The sequence below is a fragment of the Sander vitreus genome, chromosome 14, assembly GCF_031162955.1.
Source record: "Sander vitreus isolate 19-12246 chromosome 14, sanVit1, whole genome shotgun sequence".
NCBI lineage: Eukaryota > Metazoa > Chordata > Actinopteri > Perciformes > Percidae > Sander > Sander vitreus.
The window spans coordinates 3,337,111-3,359,089 of NC_135868.1; the positions used below are offsets into that span (position 1 = coordinate 3,337,111).

Genomic DNA, 21,979 nt, shown 5'->3' on the forward strand with positions numbered 1-21,979 from the left:
GATAATGGATTTTTGATAATAGTAATACACTTTATATATTTTATAGCACCTTTCACACAAGAAATGTAGCACCAAGTTCTCTACAATAAGGGAAGGTTGACATTGAATCAACATAAAAACAGTGAAGGAATGCCGTAATTGATGGAAAATCAGAACACATTTCATAATAATAGTAAAAATTGTAAAATAAGGTACATATAATGCACAACATAAGCTAGAAAATAACACTGAACTAATGAAGGAGGATCAGGTGATCCCATTTTAACATTCGCAATCAAACAATTGACCTTGACTTACAAGAAGTGATTAGGTGCAGAGTCCAGCATGGATGTAGATCTGAAATACTACAATGACGTAAATGATGTACAACGGTAACAAAAAGAACACAAAGTCCCAGTCGCAGTTTAAATGTGAAATGTCATTTCAGAAAAATGTGACGGTACGTGTATAGCGTATCAAACCATCCCTAAACGTGTGATGGTTGTGTTATTTGTACATGATCACACCTTTGACATGAGCCATCACACACACCTTCACATATTTCATTGTCTTTGTCCTCAGACTGATGTCATTTCATGTAATTTGCTCATAAAAGAGGAACTGAAATCAGAAAACATCACGACTTCATTCACGGCAGTGGACGACATTCAAACAGAGAATCAGCCCCTGTAAGTACTTTCATGTTCATAAATTACTCCAATATGAACCAATGGCTATTTTCTTTTCCAAGATGGAGATTGCATGAATGTTGAAATCATGTTTTAAATCATGTTTTTAAAAATGTGTGTTCTTTTTTATTTATTTAAATTTTGTGTGTATATTTAAAGCAGGATTTCTCAACATGTTAATGGTCCATTACCCCAATAATGGTATCAATATAGTTTTCAAACTGCAATAAAGTATATATTTTATGAAATATAGTTATAAAATGTATGTGAATAGCTCACTGAGATATGTTTTTAGTCAGCCAATGAAGTAAATGACATCATAGTAGTTAATAATCAATCATGCCTCACATCTATAGCGGAGCGTAACCAGCAGTAGCTCTGGGTGGGTTTGTTGCGTTTGTTTTTTAATAATAATAAGCAGCTTTAAGTTATTTTATTTTGTCAGCTCAGTGATAGACATTCAACAGAAGCACTGAAATAAACAGGAAGCAATTCAACACGACGACTCTTATTCCGTTTAAAATGGAAGAAAAAAAGATATTTTCAGTTTTTGCATTTATGTAATGAAGATTTTATTTTTTTCAGAGAGCAGAGAAGAGAAACTCAAACATCATCACCATGATTGCAAAGATTTGTGTCGTCCTCCTTCTGTTCGTTGGTAAGAGAAACGTTCACCACTAATTAAGTTGTTGAATTCATTTGAAATATGAAACTGATCCAACAATTTCTACTCAAAACAGCTTTTGGCAACTCACAGATCACAGTGGCACCGACAGTAACACCGACACCGGCAATTAACACAACTGCCCTGGCAGGAAATACAACTTCCCCGGCCTCCTCCGCCCTCATCAACAAAATCAGTCTCATTTCAGTCGTTGTGGCTGTGGTGACACCTGTACTCCACTCAGGTTGTTGAAGGTGTTAAGTGCAGTTCTTATCCTGTGCATGAAAGTGATGAAAATGTAAGGATTTGTGTTTATATACTGTGAGCTAATATGCTAATTGATTTAGCTGTTTAATGATGACCCTCCTGGAGGTATTTATAATGAATCCAAATGTCTGTGATGACTATGTAATGTTTTGATTTAGAGGCCAGCGAGTGAATCTGTCTAATATAACGAAATATTAACATTTTGTATGTCGTCACATGATTAAAGATGGTTTACAATAAAGGTTTTGCAAAGCTATACAGTTGTCACCCATAACTTTAATATATATTTTTTTTAAAGTTGAGTAATTCTCGATAACATGAAATATTAATGAGTAGCTATTAAAAGAAAAATCCTTGCTGTTGGTCATATTTATGAAATATCAGCTATTCTGCTTCATTAGGACTGTGCAGGTTTGAGCAGACTTGTCCAGTTAAAGCTTTTTCTAGTGTTTTCAGCCACATGACACGGTCTTCATATGCGGATGGAGTTAGCTTAGAGACAGGCCGGGATTGGCTAATCGGGAGCACTGAGTGGGCTGGTCTGGTTTTTTGGTTGCGAGGACTGGCGGTGTTCAGTCATGGTATTAGGTTGGCTGAAATCATGTCTACCAATAAGTCCTCATACCTAAATGACAAAACAGGTAGTTTGTCAGTGGTTTTCGACACCAACCATATTGACTGTTCCAATAATGACATGAGCATTGAAGCCCAGCTAAGTTTAGGGAACTAAAGGGCCGTCCACACCAAGAACGATACCTATAAATGTTTAGTTTTAAAAATGGTTCTAACTCAGGATGAACGATAGAAACACTGACAGCCAATCACAATTCATATAAGTTTACAACATGGCACGGCAGAGAGATTTGTTTTACACAGACGGTTAGTGGCGTTTTTCCGGTGCTCCTCTGCACAGATCTGACACCAGTCAGGGCATGTTGATAATGATTCATAGCACAGGCCTCCGGCGGTATTCATAATTAATCCAAATGCCTGTGATGACTATGTAAGGTTTTGATTCAGAGGCCAGCAAGTGAATCTGTCTAATATTACGAAATATTAACATTTTGTATGTCGTCACTTGCTTCCAAAAAGATGGTTTACAATAAAGGTTTTGCAAAGCTATGCAGTTGTCACTCTTAACTTTTTTTTATATATATCTGTTTAAGTATTTCTCAATAACATGAACTATTCATGAGTAAATTAGCTATTAAAATCAAAGGTTGGTAAAAACATTCTTACAGTTGGTCATATTTATGAAAACTCAGCTATTCTGCTTCATCAGGTCCGTGCGGGTTCGAGCAGACTTGTCCAGCTAAAAGCTTTTCTAGTGCTTTCAGCCATATCACACATATGTCTTCAGTAATTGATGGAGTTTGCTCATAGGCAGGTACAGATAGGCTTATTGGGAGCACCGGTCTGGTTTTTTGGTTGTGAGAGCCGGCTTTGTTCAGTCATGGCACTGTAAACCCAGATTTAGTTGTAATTACACTTTTTAGTGGTCACTACTTATTCTTTCATGTTTTGTTGAAAAGCATATGTAATGGAAAATTGTATTTTAACATAATAGTTTAATATCCCACAAGATTCTCTTATATATTCTACAAGATGTTTGAAGACCTCAGTCTCTCTATTTTGGCAGATAAGGGTGAAAAAGGGCCATAACATTTGATCTGTGTCTCTTTCTGTCTCCTAAGCTACACAGGTGTTTAGGCTAAAGTGGGAACAGGAGCAGAGGGGAAGGTTGTAAAGTAAAAGGATTTGACTGTTTATGGTGTCTTTTCAACTGCTGGCCTGCTAAAGATATCTTGAGAGGGGGGCTTTAACTGAGTTTCTACTTAAAGATGTGCTGAACTTTGTTTCAGCAGAAGCAGATGTGCTTTGATGCTATGTGAAACCGTTTTCTCTGCATTTGCAAATGTAAATAAATACTCAAAGACCAAACTTTGGTTTAATTCAAATCGTCCTTATTTGTTTCATCTGGTGGCTAACGAGAAAAACTTCCACTACACATATTCATTACTAAATCGCATTAGTTGTTTGTAATAATAAGCTTAATTATGCAGTGCACAGATCATGTTAAAACCCTTGTGTTGTCCTTCGGGTCACCGGGACCCGTCCAGTTTATTAGATGTATTGTATTGGCCTGGCGTCGAGCTTTGAAACTTAACGCCAGGGTTCCTTGACCATGCGTCGTGTTTGTGTTGTAAAAACAGTGAAAAAATGCCTTAATTGATGGAAAGTCAGATGGAAAATAAAACACATTTCATAATAATAGTAACAATTGTAAAATAATACTGTATATATATATATAATATATAATGCACAACATAAGCTAGAAAATAACACTGAACTAATGAAGGAGGATCAGGTGATCCCATTTTAACATCCGCATTCATACAATTAACCATGACTTACAAGAAGTGATTAGGTGCAGAGTCCAGTATGGAAATAGATCTGAAATACTACAATGACGTAAATGATGTACAACGGTAACAAAAAGAACACAAAGTCCCAGTCGCAGTTTAAATGTGAAATGTCATTTCAGAAAAATGTGACGGTACGTGTATAGCGTATCAAACCATCCCTAAACATGTGATGGTTGTGTTATTTGTACATACACACACCTTCACATATTGCAGTGTCTTTGTCCTCAGACTGATGTCATCTCATGTAATTTGCTCATAAAAAGAATAAACAAACAGCACGACTTCATTCACGGCAGTGGACGACATTCAAGCAGAGAATCAGCCCCTGTAAGTACTTTCATGTTACCAACCCTTGTATGGTGTTCGGGTCTCTGGGACCCGTTTTCAATGTTTGCTAAAAGAAAAATTATGCTATTTATTATTTCTTCTAACTCAAACTCATTAGCCTTGGCTCACTTTCTGTGAAGAACATAAAACATAACTTATTTTCAATGAATGCATACGGTACACCTCGACAAGATCAATATGAATATCAGCTCTTACATTTAATGGGTGACCTGTGAACAAATTAGTTTCTTTATCATGATGCTGTGTGTGTGTGTGTGTGTGTGTGTGTGTGTGTGTGTGTGTGTGTGTGTATCTCTGTATGTCGGTGTTGAGTTGGGTGTTGAGTTATCTGGGTCAGTTTCTGTTATCCTGAGAATCTGAACAGCAAAAGGGTGTGTGCAATTAGTTGTGCTGACGTTAATGAGAGACTTCAGAGAAACAGGGAGGAACGTCAACAACATACTGAACCTGATATTAGCTCCAAAAACAACACGAGAACAAGTTGGCCTTGATGCTGGTATGAAGTAACTTCACGTCGCTTCTTCGGGGAGTGATTTTACACAGAAATCAAGTTTAGTTTCTTTAACCTGTCACACATTAGCGCCTCTAACCTGCAGCAGAGCAGACAATAGTGACAATTAAAGTGCCTTGAATGAATGAATTTTTATTGGTCGTAACCAAAGGGTAGGGTCAGAAGCTTCAGCTTATATAAGGCCCCCCCTTGTCACATTTTTTAAAATAACAAACTCATTTACAAAAAAATAAAATCGACAAGACAAAAAAAAAGATAAAAGAAATCAAACGGAAAGAAAAACAAACAAAACAAAGCAAAAGACGAATCTAAACATGCCTACATCATACCTACATACATACATACATACATACCCACAGACATACATACATACGTACACACCTACATATACCCATTTAGGGTCAGTGCTTATATACATTGCAATTGCCACCTTAAGGTAAATAATATCATAATTAATGATGACAACCCTAATGGTAATGATGCTTATCATCATCAACATGATTATCCACCTTCGCACACAATAATAATATTACTCAATTTCTATACTTATCGAGTATCATATCTTTGAACCCTTTTTTAAATATAAAAACCATCCCGCTATGTTTTAATTCCCTTGGCGATGCGTTCCATATCTTCACGCCGCAGACAGAAATGCACCTGCTTTTCATTACTGTGTTACAGGTAGGTTGTTTCCAATTTAGGTCGCCTCTGAGGGCGTAAACTCAAACTCATTAGCCTTGGCTCACTTTCTGTGAAGAACATAAAACATAACTTATTTTCAATGAATGCATACGGTACACCTCGACAAGATCAATATGAATATCAGCTCTTACATTTAATGGGTGACCTGTGAACAAATTAGTTTCTTTATCATGATGCTGTGTGTGTGTGTGTGTGTGTGTGTGTGTGTGTGTGTGTGTGTGTGTGTGTGTGTGTGTGTGCATCTCTGTATGTGGTGTTGAGTTATCTGGGTCAGTTTCTGTTATCCTGAGAATCTGAACAGCAAAAGGGTGTGTGCAATTAGTTGTGCTGACGTTAATGAGAGACGTCAGAGAAACAGGGAGGAACGTCAACAACATACTGAAACGCGGAACCTGATATTAAATTGGCTCCAAAAACAACACGAGAACAAGTTGGCCTTGATGCTGGGTTGAAGTAACTTCACGTCGCTTCTTCGGGGAGTGAAGATTTTACACAGAAATCAAGTCAAGTTTAGTTTCTTTAACCTGTCACACATTAGCGCCTCTAACCTGCAGCAGAGCAGACAATAGTGACAATTAAAGTGCCTTGAATGAATGAATTTTTATTGGTCGTAACCAAAGGGTAGGGTCAGAAGCTTCAGCTTATATAAGGCCCCCCCTTGTCACATTTTTTAAAATAACAAACTCATTTACAAAAAAATAAAATCGACAAGACAAAAAAAAAGATAAAAGAAATCAAACGGAAAGAAAAACAAACAAAACAAAGCAAAAGACGAATCTAAACATGCCTACATCATACCTACATACATACATACATACATACATACATACATACATACATACATACATACATACATACCCACAGACATACATACATACGTACACACCTACATATACCCATTTAGGGTCAGTGCTTATATACATTGCAATTGCCACCTTAAGGTAAATAATATCATAATTAATGATGACAACCCTAATGGTAATGATGCTTATCATCATCAACATGATTATCCACCTTCGCACACAATAATAATATTACTCAATTTCTATACTTATCGAGTATCATATCTTTGAACCCTTTTTCAAACAATCCCGCTATGTTTTAATTCCCTTGGCGATGCGTTCCATATCTTCACGCCGCAGACAGAAATGCACCTGCTTTTCATTACTGTGTTACAGGTAGGTTGTTTCCAATTTAGGTCGCCTCTGAGGGCGTAAGCCCCTTCTCTTTCTCTAAACATGGTTTGAATGTTGGGGGGGGGAGTAGATTATTTCAGGCCTTATACAGAACTAACGTAGTATTTTGGTTCACCAGGTCCATGAATTTCAATGTGTTTGACTTAAGAAATAAAGAATTAGTATGATAATTGAAGCCGACATTATTCACAATTTGTATAGCTCTTTTCTGAACTGTGCACACTGTCTGTAGAGTGGTTTTACAGGCATTGCCCCAAATCTCAACACAGTACGATAAATATGGTTGTATCAGTGTGCTGTAGAGAGTGTTCATAGAGCTATAATTTAGGAAGTGTCTGACTTTACTCAACACCCCAATGCTTCTGGACATTTTGGATCTTACATGGTTTACTTGTGATTTCCAACTGATTTTAGGGTCAATTATTACCCCTAGTAAGGTGTGTTCATAAACTCTCTCTAACTCTTCAGTTTCTATCCTGAAGCTTACATGGAGCTGTTGTGTTTTGCGATTTCCAAAAATCATAAACTTTGTTTTTTTCAAATTTAGAGATAACTTATTTATAGAGATAACGTTTACATCAAACCACAGTTTCAATGTACCTAGTTCTACTGTCACCTTGTCCATTAGCTTTTGTAAACAGTCGTCTGTACAGAAAATGTTAGTATCATCTGGAAAAATGACATATTTCAATATATTGGAGACGTTACAAATATCATTTATATACATAATGAATAATTTTGGTCCAATTATCGAGCCCTGTGGCACGCCACACGTGATGTTAACTAACTTGGACATGGCCTTTCCCACTTGTACATACTGTCTCCTATTTTTGATGTAGCTCTTCAGCCATTCCAGACCTACATACACCTCTGATTCCAAACCTTTCCATTTTTTCCAACATAATCTCATGGTCTATGGTATCAAATGCTTTCCTGAGGTCTATGAACACTCTGAGACCGGTCTATAAGTTGTATATAATTTTTTTATCTCCAGCCTTGAACAGTGGAATTACTTTAGCTGTTTTCATTTTGTTTTCAGGGAAACAGCCCAATTGGAATGATAGGTTACAAATGTACGACAAAGGCACTACAAAGTCTGAAATGACTTCTTTTACTATTGTCAACTCTATCCCATTCCAGTCTATTGATTTTTTTGTTTTTCAATTTATTCAGAAGTTCAATTATCTCATTCTCTCCCACTTTTCTCAGGAACATTGATTCAGAATTTCTGCCTCCATAAAATAGTTCTACACTGCCCCCATCTGGCGGTATAATTGCCAGATTGGGGCCTACTGTCACAAAAAACGTATTAAAACCTTCTGCCACTGCATTCATGTCATCAACAACTTTTCCGTTGTATCTTTTATATTTGGTTTCTTTATCTGTGGATCTATATTCAATAAATTCTTTGTACATGAGGTTCTTTTTTTTTTATTTTTTTTTTTAACATGCATTCAATATACTCCTGGTGAGCCAAGGCTTGTCCCTACTTTTGTTTTTCTCTTTGCTTTGCATGACTGGATAGCTTTTGTTGTAAAGTGCTAGGAAGGAGTCAAGAAATGTATCGTACGTGGTATTTACGTCCTTGGCCTGTAAAACATCACTCCAATGGTGAGACATGAGATCTGCTCTGAATGCATTCACGGCTTCAACAGTTCTTAGTCTTCTGTATCTAATGTTGCTCTCCTCCATTAATTTATGATTACAGTCGTATATGGCAAAGACTGGTAGATGGTCAGTAATGTCCTTCACAAGAAGCCCACTTACTACTTTATTCTCCATACTATTAACAAATATATTATCTATAATTGTGGCTGAGTGTGAAGTAATTCTACTTGGTTTTGTTATTGTGGGATATAGACTCATTGCATAAATAGTTTCCATGAAGTCATCTATCGCTGATTGCTTGTTTGGGTTCAGTCAAGTCTATATTGAAGTCCCCACATATAAACATGACCTTCTGTTCAGTCTTTGCATACACTTTTTCCATCCAATCCTTGAACATAGTTATGTCATAACTCGGAGCCCGATAAACACAGCTTATCATGATATTTCTGTTCCTGCTCATAACAATCTCTATGGTTATGCATTCACAAACATTTTCCACAGCCCCTGTCAACCTGTCTACTACGCTATCATTTAATCTTCTATCTACATACAGCGCTGTTCCTCCTCCTGCTTTTTCTGTTCTGCTTATGTGTTTTGACCCATATCCTGGAATTCCATATTCCTCACCCCTACCATTACCAATCCAAGTTTCAGAAACTGCTATAACACTGAAAGGCCTCTTAAATTCCCTTAGATAATCAACTATGTCCTGGAAGTTCTTATTTAGGCTACGACTATTGAAATGAATAATTGAAATGTTGTCTTCTACTTTAATATCATTGTTAAATTGGTCTACAGAGAAATAATTGCAATTTTCTAAATTGTTAAAAAAGTTAATTTCCGGATCTGTATCTTGGTTTACGTTCATGAGCTTGTTTTGTATTCGTGGCCTATATCATAGTGTTACCTCGGCTATAAGGCCTCATCTTCCTTTATATTTTCCTAGGTCTTCTAGGCCTCTCACTAGCTTCACTTCAGCTGTTTCAGGAGTTCCATTCGTTTGTATGTAAACTTTACAGTTTCTGGTCCACGTACCCTTCATTTTTTTTCTCTCTGCACATCTGTCTTGCATGCCAGGCTAACTCAGCATTGTTTTTTGTAAGATGCTCATTTAAGAATACGTTGGTCCCCTTGAGCATTTTCCCTTTTTTTAGTATGTTAATTTTAGACTTTCTATTGCTAAATCTCACTATTATGGGTGCTATCTTGCCCTCCTCTTTCTGTTTTCTTGATTGTGGGAGGGGGTGGCAAGCTTCAATGTCCTGCTCATTTACTAGGATTTCGTTTGACTGTAAGAACTTAATCAATTGCTATTCAATTGATTGGTTGTCTTCCTCGTTGAACACGTCACCCCTTCGTGAACTGACTGCTGCTTTGGCGTAGGACTGAGGTTTTGTTTTCAACCATGTCACCACTATGTCGTTTATTCTGGATCATTGATCCTGCCCTCCAAGGTTGTAATTTTGTTGCCTTTCTCCTCATTCTGTCGTTCTAGCTCATCAACCCTCTTCATCAAACCCAACACCATTTCTACATTTTTTTGGGATTTCGCCTAGTTCCCCTTGTGAAAATTCCAGTGATGTTTTCAGTCCATCGAACTTGTTTTCGATGAGGCTGCTGACGTCATGAATGTCTTTCCGTTTCGCGTTGGTGTTTGCCATATTTCTCTCTTTTCAGCCTGTAAAAAGAACGAGAGAGACTCGGCGGCAGTAATGTTGTACATTTCACCCAATCGTCAGTAAAACACACTCGTCTTCTATTGATAACACCGTTTTGAACTGGGACTTACTGGCCAGGGAGGAACAAATTCCCTCCTGGTGTTTTCCCTCAGCAAAACGAAGTGGGCTACTGCGTGGCTCTCCGGCCGGTCGTAACGTCAGGCTTGAGCTGGCAACTCTCTGGTGGTATGTTTGCTCTGGTTTCTACTCTGTGCAACCGAAGCCAAGGGCCGAAAACAGCGTCCAGTGGCTCCCGGCGAGAGACTGAATGAGTGTTTGTTTGGATTCAATAACAAATCCTGGGCCTTAGACAGTAGCAGTCACTTTTGTTACAACAAAGTCCGAACTCCTGTCTCAGGTCCTGTTGAGTTGACTGAAAGTTGTAGCTCCTGTGCAGGTCTGCGGCTGTGAAACTGAATCAGCTGCTGTCCCCGGACTAGTGTCTCCCAGCTAATCCTGCCTTGTAACTGACTGAAGTTGTCGAAACAGCCTTTCTTGAGCTTTTCCTTGCTCAAGGATAGCACAGGTTGGTTGATTAAGTAAAGGCTAAACAATCAAAGTTTTAGTCTTTTCATTTCAGGGACAGCAAAGTGTTTTTCTTCATGTTTCTCCACACAGATATTTCTAGCAGCTCTTGTGAACACTTGAACCATTAACCCGACTAAATCTATCTGAAGGATCATTGACTGTCAGGTCAGACTAGTCCTAGTCATCCGTCGTAGAATGTAACTAAGTACAATTTACTTCAGTACTGTACTTAAGTACAAATTTAAAAGGTATTTGTACTTTACTTGAGTCTTTTCTTTTCATGCCACTTTCTACTTCTACTCCGCTACATTTCAGAGAGAAATATTGTACTTTTTACTCCACTACATTAATCTGTTACAGCTTTAGTTACTAGTTACTTTACACATTAAGATTACTGCACACAAAACACATGTGGTTTATAAGATCTGATGTTTTATTATGAATTAAACTACCCAACAACATACAGGCCTACAAGTCAAGTCAACCTGATCTCACAGAATTCCGTGAAATGAACACGGCCCCTTAAGTTAAGGAAAAGGTCGTGGGCTTACGTTTTCATGACACTCGGGACAACAACGAGATGGACAGTTGGGTTTAGGGAAAGAAGAACGGGACAGTTGGGTTTAGGAAAAGAAGAACGGGACGGTTGGGTTTAGGAAACGTGACACGCTGGACACGATCCCCTGTCTACTATTTTAATTTGTCTTTACACAACGTGCATATGGTTTTCGACTTGTCTACTGAGCCGTCCGGGAGTTTTGGAAAATAAAAAGCACCATTGAGAACTGTGTAGCTGCTGTCTTTCTCCATCATGTCTGCAGCAGGAGGAAGTATCGCAGCTGGATGATAAGTAACGGTGCGGCAAAGGGTCAAAATAGTAGCCTGTTAGGCACGACGCAAAGCCGAGTGAAGTGTAAAATAAATGAATAAAATGTACGCGTTTTGATCGGCACTTAATTGCATCGCGATTAATGCGTTAATGCTGACAGCCTTAATAATACAGTTTTTTTCTGAATGCTTAAACCCTAATCGTGATTGTCATAGCACAATTTCTAAAACTATTAATACTTATAGCAAAACCACCCAATGAGTTTGCAAAACTAAAAACAAACGTTTGCAATTTTGTAACACACACTTTGCAAAACTGTAGGTACAATCCACTGCACAGCACTCTTTTTGCGGAACTGTAAACACAACTTAATGCTTTACACTCATTTTCCAAATGAATACTACACTCCTAGCAAAACTATACACATGTATGGCTATTATTTACACTATTTTGCCAACTGGCTGGCACTCTATCACATGTGAAAACTGTTGAGGTAATTAGTTCACTTTGCAATCAGCCTAAATAAGCCACAGGTGAGCTGTCCGTGTGGAGTACAATGGAGGGAGCAGGAAGAGTGAGGAGAGTGAGAATTAGAGGAGGCCGAGGAAGAGGACGTGGAGGTGAAGAAGAGGAGGGGGAAGAGGAGGAGGAGGAGGAGGAGGAGGACGTGGAGGTGAGGAAGAGGAGGGGGAAGAGGACGCGGAGGTGAAGAAGTAGGAGGAAGAGGAGGAGGAAGAGGACGCGGAGGTAAAGAAGCGAGAGGGAGAGGACGACAAGGACAAGGAGGTGAAGTCCGAGGAAGAGGAGGAGGAAGAGGAAGGGTAAGAAGAGTAAGAAATATAATTACTGATGACATCAGAGCTACAATAGTGGACCATGTAATCAACCGTGGAATGACCCTGAGGGAAGCTGCTTTTTGTGGATGAGGCAGGTTTTAACCTCACTAAAACAAGGAGACGTGGCAGGAACATTATTGGACACCATGCCATAATCAATGTCCCAGGACAACGTGGCGGTAACAAAACTATGTGTGCAGCTATAAGTCAAAATGGTGTTGTTCACCATTATGCAACCCTAGGCCCATATAACACTGCACACATCATTACATTCCTGGATGCCTTACATGACATGCTCACTAATGTTCAGAGACCAGAGCAGACCAGATACGTCATCATATGGGACAATGTTAGTTTCCATAGGGCTGCTTTGGTCCGCAACTGGTTTACAGATCACCCACTCTTTACTGTACTCAACCTCCCCGCATACTCTCCATTCTTGAATCCAATTGAAGAGTTCTTCTCTGCCTGGCGCTGGAAGGTCTATGACCGTCATCCCCATCAACGCATAGCCCTTTTACAGGCAATGGAGGAGACATGTGGGGATATTGACCAGGCATCATGTCAGGGCTGGATACGGAATTCCAGAAGATATTTTCCTAACCCCTAACCCCTTCCTAACCCTAACCCTAGAGGACATTGCATGTGATGTAGACGAAATTTTGTGGCTGGACCCAGAGAGACGACCCGATGTAGACTGAAAAAAAAACACTTGTTTGTTTTGATGTGTGTAAATAAACACCAATACTTGAAGTTTGGATCCCTGTATGTTTACAGAACTATGACAAAAGTATAACCTCAAACTGACATAGCCTACCTTGTGTACAGAGAAAGCAAAAGCCAGATGTGTTCTTTATTCATGGCACCAGTGTGTAGCTGGCGCATTGTGTGCTTATTAATGTGATGGCTTGGGTTAACAGTTTGATACGAAAATACAATTTTTACGAAGGTTTGAAGAGTTAAGCAAGGTTTACTAGCTTTTGCAAGAGAACTACAATGTTTTGCTGAATTGGTGAAAGGTTTTCTTATTTGTGTGTAGAGTTTTGCAAAAATAGCCAATAGTTACAAAAAAAATGTGCCTAAGCCATCAGAAAAAACTGTAATACAACCTGATGAGTCAAGAGGAGTCCCACGACTCATCGGCTGTAGTTTGATGTGAAGTACACCAGAGGGCAGCGTTACCCAGAGTTCCCTCAGCATATGTGAGCTTCACATTCTGCATGGATCCATGTTTTTTGGCAATGAAATATCCGTGCGATCAAGTGAAGAGCTCCGTGTGATCAAGAGAACTGTTTAAAGCTCAATTATTGGACACGGTTTGTTTTTTTTGGCAGTCTGGTCTGTCAGTCTTTGTCTCGAATGACCATTTATTTTTGTAATAGCATTGCAGGCTTTGTAGTTCAACTCAAACTTAAATCGTGTTCATTGTTGGAGCCATTTCATTGGCAATCAGCGTGTGACGCCGGGGGTGGAAAAGTTTATTTAAATGTGGCCTAATTGGTTCAGCTGTGTTGCGCACAGCAAGGTCACAGGTTTTTTTCCCCGACCGTGGTTGCGTGTATGATAACGTGGTAAGATTAAAAGAAGAATTATTATTTTGTTTGATTATTTTTGCCGTTTACTTAAAATAAACAGATTGCCATGTCCAACTTTAAGTTTGAACTCTTGGACAAGTTATTCATTGGCAATTGTTTTTTCAAAAATACACGCATCTACACCGATGCCACGCTTTAATTACCAACCAAACAAAGGAACAATAGTCTGGGTTAGTTGTAACAAGAATATGGGTTAGAAAATGTTACAACCTATCCCAACAAAATGTTGGTTATGCTTATGTTTTTTCTTTAAAATGTCTTGAAAGAGAGACTGACTGAGGGGTGCCTCTCAAAACACACACATGTTATGTTAAGCTATCATTTCCTCATCATGTCATAATCCTAATTTCATGATGTTACATTTCAGGGTAAATTGTAACATGTTACTGCTTGTGTTTGAGCGTAAACCATGCATTTTCTGTTTGGGTTGTAAAGATAACAGCTGCACCATTTATAATAGCAGACACATGTAACTAGTTTATCTAAACCTCTGTGGTTTGGTATAAACAATGAGAACAATACAGCAGAGTAAAGTCAAACACAGTTTGATTTGACAGTCTGCGGCCATGCTAAAACAACATCTTGACAGTGATGCTTTTGTGAATCTGTTTGTCTGCAGGCGATCTTCAGTTTACATTCTTATCGTGCAATCTATCTGAGCAACATAATAAAACAACCTGATGAGTCAGGAGTCCCACGACTCATCGGCTGTAGTTTGATGTGAAGTACACCAGAGGGCAGCGTTACCCAGAGTTCCCTGCATGTGTGAACTCACTTTCCACATGGATCCATGTTTTTGGCAATGAAATCTCTGTGAGCTGGAACTGTTTAAAGCTCAGTTATTGCACCTCTTTTTTCATTTGGCTGTCCGGTATGTCAGCTTTTGTATTAAATGACCATTAGTCTCACTATTAACTTGTGTTTGAGCTGATGTTGCGAATGCACTGAAAGTGACAGTTACAGGTGTAGCTGTCAGATCATTTCCTTCATAGGAACCATTTCCTGGAAATGTTTGTGTCATTTTGAACGCATTACAAGAAAAATGGAAAAGTGGTCACATGGTACAGGTACTAAACATAAATGCACATCTATAACCTCTGAAACATCATTTAGCATGTGGTTAACTCACTTGAAACAAACATGGTTTTCAGACTCAGTTCGCATGTAAAAAGTGACATTTTCAAGCATGTTTTGTTTGATAAGGGAAATCAACATGCAACTGCTAATTTATTTGCATACACGGTGAAGTTGCAAACTGTTCATTTTCTTTGATTATGAACACTATGCAAAATGTATGCATTAAGTTTCGTGTGCTGACGTTTGAGGCTCTCGAAGCATCAAACTGTAACAGTTCTGCACACAGAGAGAGATAAGGCCTCAAAAGCAGCTGGAAGCAATCAGCCATTTACTTGCTTAGACGTTCAGAGAGTTCGGCAACAGTTAATCAATCAGCGTGGGCAAACAAAGCAAACCATACACTACAAGACTTGAACAGACATTGAAGGCCCTGAACACCCACACAGGTGTTTTGAGTTTATCTGGTTGATTAGACCTCTTCCGGGACTGTGTGGGAATGGTTGGACTGATTGAGTGACATCCTCCTGAGTCTCCTGTTAGCTTTGTTGCGCCTGTTAGGACAGGAAAAATGACAGCTGTATCATTCTTATTGGTAAAAAAAGATTTGTGCCCTTATAAATTCCCATCAAAAGGTCTGGCCCACTTAACCTGAGCAGAGGTCTTATCAGCCACAATAACTGAAATCACCCTGTGTGGGTGTAGATCGAGAAGGCTTACCCCATTCAAACACACAGTCGACCTGGGTATAACCCTGATTGAGCCATTGGTGTGAAAGGGGTATTGGTGAGAAGTTAAGTTCAGAGCAGAGCTCGGCAACAGGTTATCAATTAGCGTGGGCAAACAAAGCAGGCGAGGGGCAGGTTGGAAGAGTACATTGCATAAATTCAGTCAGGAACACTCTTGTCATAGATTAAACCATTTATTGCAACAAATGGAAATACAGTTGAACCTGGCGATGAAGGCTCTATTATGATGATGCTCCATGGATCAGCCAAGCTGCATGCTAAGATGACACAGGGCGCACGCTGCTGAAACCCCCCTGTACACAAGAGTAGGCCCAATCCAAGACATCAAAACAATTTCAGACATAGTTATGATGACACCTAAAACCGGGAAGGTGGAGGCTGGGGTGGTGGAGGCAAGCTTTGCCAGCAGCCGCGGTGTGAGGGATTGGAGTAGCAGGAAGAAGAGAGGAATAGGGAGACATTTAAATGTACCGCCTGATGTGAAAATGGCTGTGATGGTTGTGACTGGCTGGGATAATAAGTCAATTAGTGGGCCTATGACTTCCATGTCCTGCATAAACTAACGCAATGCTTAATTATGTGGGAACAAATGAGGGAACAGGGAACAGGTGTACCATGCCCCCGATAAGGTACTCTATATCGACGTTGTTTCATTTACAGGATTGGTCCAATGCCGCCAGAAGTTCCGGCCTGGATGTCACTCATTTTTGGCCGGATGTCCCTACCCTTCCGCTTTCTTTGTGTTGGCATTTTAAACTCCGGTGGATTTCTGAGAACTATGGTTAACTGCTCCTCAGATCTCTGCAGGGTAAATCCAGACAGCTAGCTAAACTATCTGTCCAATCTGAGTTTTCTGTTGCACGACTAAAACAACTTTTGAACAAGCAAATGTTCCACCAAAACAAGTTCCTTCAGAGGCTATTTTGCAGCGGCACCGTTGCTGCGTTAAGTGCCCAAGACAATTGTGATTGGTTTAAAGAAATAATTAATTGGTTTAAGTCAATAAACCAGAGCACCTTTTTTCCTCTATCCAGCAATACTGTGTGGACTAGCCATCTCTTACAAGAGTAAAAACTGCAGCAACACATGTTGACAGTGAAAGCATCCTGCCCTTAGTAAATCCAATACCAGTTTAAATACAGGTTGCCAACAAGTCCTCCAAACAATACATGTCATTTAGCTGTCGCTTTTATCCAAACCGACTTAAAATTGCTATATATGACAGAGGCCACACGCCTCTGGAGCAACTATGTGTTAAGTGTCTTGCTCAGGGACACATTGGTTGATGTATCACAGTGGGAATTGAACCCAAATTTTCTCACACCAGAGGCATGTGTCATATCCACTGCGCCAAACAATATAGGTTGTTTAGTCCTCCCCTCTTATCCATAGGAGTGTTTTCCCGCCTGATCTCCAAACAAGAGAACGTACTGTAACTGTTGCAGTTTTAAACAAGTCGTTAACGTGAAACGGTAGCAGTTCGTTTAGGTTTAGGCACCAAATCTACTTCATTAAGTTTAGAAAAATATTGTTTGGGTTAAAATCAGACGTTCACTTCCACTTATGTACGTGACACGGAACGTGACGTAGCTCTGTTTGCTCTGTTTGTTGTTCATTTTGTTATTTAAATTTCTAAATGGGACACACCTGCGTGAAAGTCCTGTGTTTGTTTGACCCATCCACCTCCCCAACCTACCTCCTTATGTGGAAATGTGGCGCTCTTATAATGCAGCATCTTACTACCTGCTTTGTTCCCGTCATATCTACAGCCACTAGAGGGCGCATCACTATAAACATTAATATGCTGACCTTTTTCACGGCAGGTTGACATGTCATAGTAGGAAAAGCACAGGTGTATTCAAAACCATTAATGATGGCTGCATTCCACTTAGGAGAGGCCCTGGTATTGTTCATGCTGACTCACTGAAATAGCTCACTGGGACACTTGATGGAACTGAGCCATCGTTAAGGTTATCAACTAGTCACTATGTCTGCTGTGAAAAAGGTCCATTGCTGCTTGAACAATACACAACAACAACAACGACTTATTTGTTTGGGGGAAGTCTCCAAGTTGCATATGCTTCCTACACAAGCCCTGAGCACAGTCTCATTTATGTAAACATATTATATAAAATTAAACACGAAACACATCAAACAATAAAATGCATTGTTCATCACTGCACTCTAGAACGACACATATCAACTGATCTGACACCTCTTTGGGCATGTGAAGCGTTGTTAGGAAAAGATTGTAGTTTGGATTGAAATAGGAAGTGAACTAAAAAAAAAGTTGGAAAGTAGCTCCTGAACATACAAGTCATACTGACAAGTATCAGTGTGTGTGGATCACATGTAGAGCAGCGATTCATTCTCTTCAAAGCCTCGTTTAGGCTGCTGTGTGTTTTACACTTTCATTCATTATTCTTTTAAGAACAAGTGATGGAACAAAGACATCATTTATAGCTGCAGCTGAAACATGTCAAAACAAAAAGGAGGTGTTGTAAGAGACTCTCGTGTGTTTTGGAAATGTCAAAACAGGCTTCAGATCAAAATGAGATGACAAAAGCTTCTTTACTCAATCATTTGATGAATTTTGATCAAGGTATTCAGTTGGAAAAAAAACAGGAGCCTTGATTGGGCTGTGACTGACAGATGAGCAGCAACAGTGACAAAATCACATTTACTCAAATGTCTAAAACACTACGCCCCCCCTCCCCCCCTTCCCAAAAAGCCCAGTCTGCTGTGACTGGCTTCTGAGAAAAATATGGCACACATTTTGCAAAGGTAGTTCTCAAGCTGTGGAAGAAGATACTCAGATGTGGGGGGGGGGCTGTATATTCTAAAGAGCCTGCATGTGACATTGGAGGGGGAATGGCTTGTTCCCATGTTTTCCGATTGAGGCAGCCCACAAAAAACTGACTGGGTTCGCTCTTTTCAACGTTTTTTGGGTTTGGCAGGCGCTCCAGATACCCAGATGTATGTGCCAGTGTTTTAAACTGTAAACCCAAATGCTCAAATAAATTAACTGGAATAAGTACTGTAAACTTAAAATTTGTTAAGACGTTCTACTTACCTAAAACTGTTGAGTGCCAGTAGAATATACTATCTTTTGAGTTCAGTAAAGTCTTATTTTTTGATTAATATGGACTTTTTTTTTACCTTTTAAATGACATATTATACATATATATGATAATTTCATAGTAACTCTATAGTTTGTACTTCATTTATGTCCTATTTTGATAGAACAAACCAATAGCGCATCGATATATGTTGCTATATATATATATATATATAAGTATATGTGTGTGTGTGTGTATATATGTGTATATATATATATATATATATATGTGTGTGTGTGTGTATATATATGCATATGTATATACATGTGTATATATGTATATATGTATGTATATATGTGTATGTATGTATATGTATATATATATTAGAGATGCACCAATTACAACTTTCTACACCGATTCCGATTTTCTTTGAGTTAGGCCAGCCGATACCGATTTTAGCTGATTCCGATTTCATTTTTCTATCCGATTTCTTTCAGCACACATAAATATTTATTTTCTATCTTTTCTTTATTTTGCACAGAACATAGAAACATTTTTTGAACGTTAACGTGAAACGGTAGCAGTTCGTTTAGGTTTAGGCACCAAATCTACTTCATTAAGTTTAGAAAAATATTGTTTGGGTTAAAATCAGACGTTCACTTCCACTTATGTACGTGACACGGAACGTGACGTAGCTCTGTTTGCTCTGTTTGTTGTTCATTTTGTTATTTAAATTTCTAAATGGGACACACCTGCGTGAAAGTCCTGTGTTTGTTTGACCCATCCACCTCCCCAACCTACCTCCTTATGTGGAAATGTGGCGCTCTTATAATGCAGCATCTTACTACCTGCTTTGTTCCCGTCATATCTACAGCCACTAGAGGGCGCATCACTATAAACATTAATATGCTGACCTTTTTCACGGCAGGTTGACATGTCATAGTAGGAAAAGCACAGGTGTATTCAAAACCATTAATGATGGCTGCATTCCACTTAGGGAGAGTGTGTGTGTATATATATGCATATGTATATACATGTGTATATATGTATATATGTATGTATATATGTGTATGTATGTATATGTATATATATATTAGAGATGCACCAATTACAACTTTCTACACCGATTCCGATTTTCTTTGAGTTAGGCCAGCCGATACCGATTTTAGCCGATTCCGATTTCATTTTTCTATCCGATTTCTTTCAGCACACATAAATATTTATTTTCTATCTTTTCTTTATTTTGCACAGAACATAGAAACATTTTTTGAACAAATAATGGATCACTATAAAATAGAACTATATAAATGACTCCTGGTGTGAGAAATTCACACACATCTAAAGTGCAACGTTAGAACCATTTCCTTCTTTTCACATCCAATATCCAACTAAAAAAATGTGATTTTGGTGTCGTCCCTCCACGCCCTTCTCTTTCCTTGCAGGTGTTGCATATTGCAAACTTGTTATCTTCTACACACACGCTGAAGAATTTCCAAACAGCTGACATGTTGCAGGTTAATTCACGAGGTTCCCTACATGTGCGAGACCGCGAGCGGGTACGCGCGACACACGGCGGAAAAGTTGAGAGAAAGGAAAAAGAGACTGTGCTGTCGCGTCCGTGTGTGCGTGCGTCCTTGAGAATTGTAACTCATATAACTTATGTTGTCAGTTAATTGTAGCATTGACCGGCATGAAATCGGCATATGTCAGACTGACCTGCCGGTCGCCGGTCATGGCCGAGCACATGAAAACCGGCCAATTCCGGTCACCGGCCGGTCTATTGGTGCATCTCTAATATATATGTATATTCAAGATTTAGTCAAAATCCTTTATCAATCCCACAACAGGAATCAGTCCTGACCACTTTTTGAAGGTCTTGGTCTCAGAATAAATCACATTTTTACTTGGTCTTGTCTCTGTCTCAGATACAGATGACTCAGGATTTCAAAGCATTTCTCATGATAGACTTATGCCAAATAAAACAGGTGAATGAAGAAGAAATTTGTTTTCCGTGGGTGTTTTTTTAATGGGAATGTAGATCTTTCAGATTAATTTGAGGAGGGCCTATTGTTAGCGTTTCCCATTTTACTGTGTCATGCAGCGTTGGACTCGTTCTGGTCTGGTCTTTGTCTTGACTCGGTCTCAACCCCTCAAAGACTTGGTCTTGTCTCGGTCTCGATACCCTATGATCTTTGAGATGACCTGGTCTCGGTTAAGGGGGTCTTGAATACAACGCTGGTATGTGCACAACCACTGAAAAAGTGAGTTTGTCATGTTAAGTTATCTTTAACCAAATAGTTTTCGTACTTAACCTTAAAGAAACCTCAACCGGAACATGGCAGATCAGAAGAAAAAAAACACAGTCATATATATATGAGAGAGAGAGAGAGAGAGAGAGAGAGAGCCAACAGCTGAAACACCGTCTCACTGTTTGTACAGAGGCTGTTCAGTGTCAGACTGCAGGGCTGCACCGCCTCCTACATCAGTGGCTGCTTTATTCACACAGCCAGCAACAAACAGCTGAGGCGTCTCTGCTTCTAACACGTTTACACTCTTTTCACCTGAACTTAAAGTTGCCACGCTCATCCGTCCTACAGGGTGTATTTCAGACCATTCTGATTCCCAGGTCATCAAATACCGACGCTTAAGGCCGTGACTCTGGTAAACGCTGCCTTTGTCAAGGTTAAAAGGAGTAATACATTTTACCATCTGTACAGTCTGTGGTTTCAAACAGCAGCCTCTGTGTTGTTGTGTTATTATCCTCATAGGTAAACAACACAACGTGATTGGTTGATTGGTTGCGAAAGCTCAGGAAAATCGTCACAGCCCTTTCGGGTCTGACACCAACCCACAAGGCATTTTTAGCGTCCGTAGACAGATCAGATTTTTAACTAAATCATGTGTCAACCCATCCGCGGCAATATTAGACCCTCATAGCAACTGCTCGACCGTGTATAAAGAGCGACAGAGGTTGTTGGTTAAAGGATCGGTCGCTGTTCCTGTCCCGTTTGAAACCAAAAGTTTCGTACTTATTTACGTTGCCTACTTAAGTCACGTAACAAACATACTTAGATTAACTAAAACCATGATCTTTTCCTAAACCTAACCAAGTTTGCACATTAACCACGTCTTTAAAACTGCGGTATGCCAAGCATGATAGTTTAATAAACCCAGAGTGACGCCACGGGGGCCGCGACCGAA

The 21,979-nt window shown here is 39.3% G+C and overlaps 1 long non-coding RNA gene across 1 annotated transcript; it reads left to right on the forward strand.

Annotated features, from left to right (window-relative positions):
- Positions 1–561: 561 nt before the first annotated feature.
- On the forward strand, positions 562–1,824 carry LOC144528840 (uncharacterized). Its single transcript, XR_013502936.1, has 3 exons — positions 562–668; positions 1,254–1,326; positions 1,409–1,824. It is a non-coding gene; the product is annotated as an uncharacterized LOC144528840 (long non-coding RNA).
- The last annotated feature ends 20,155 nt before the right edge of the window (positions 1,825–21,979 follow it).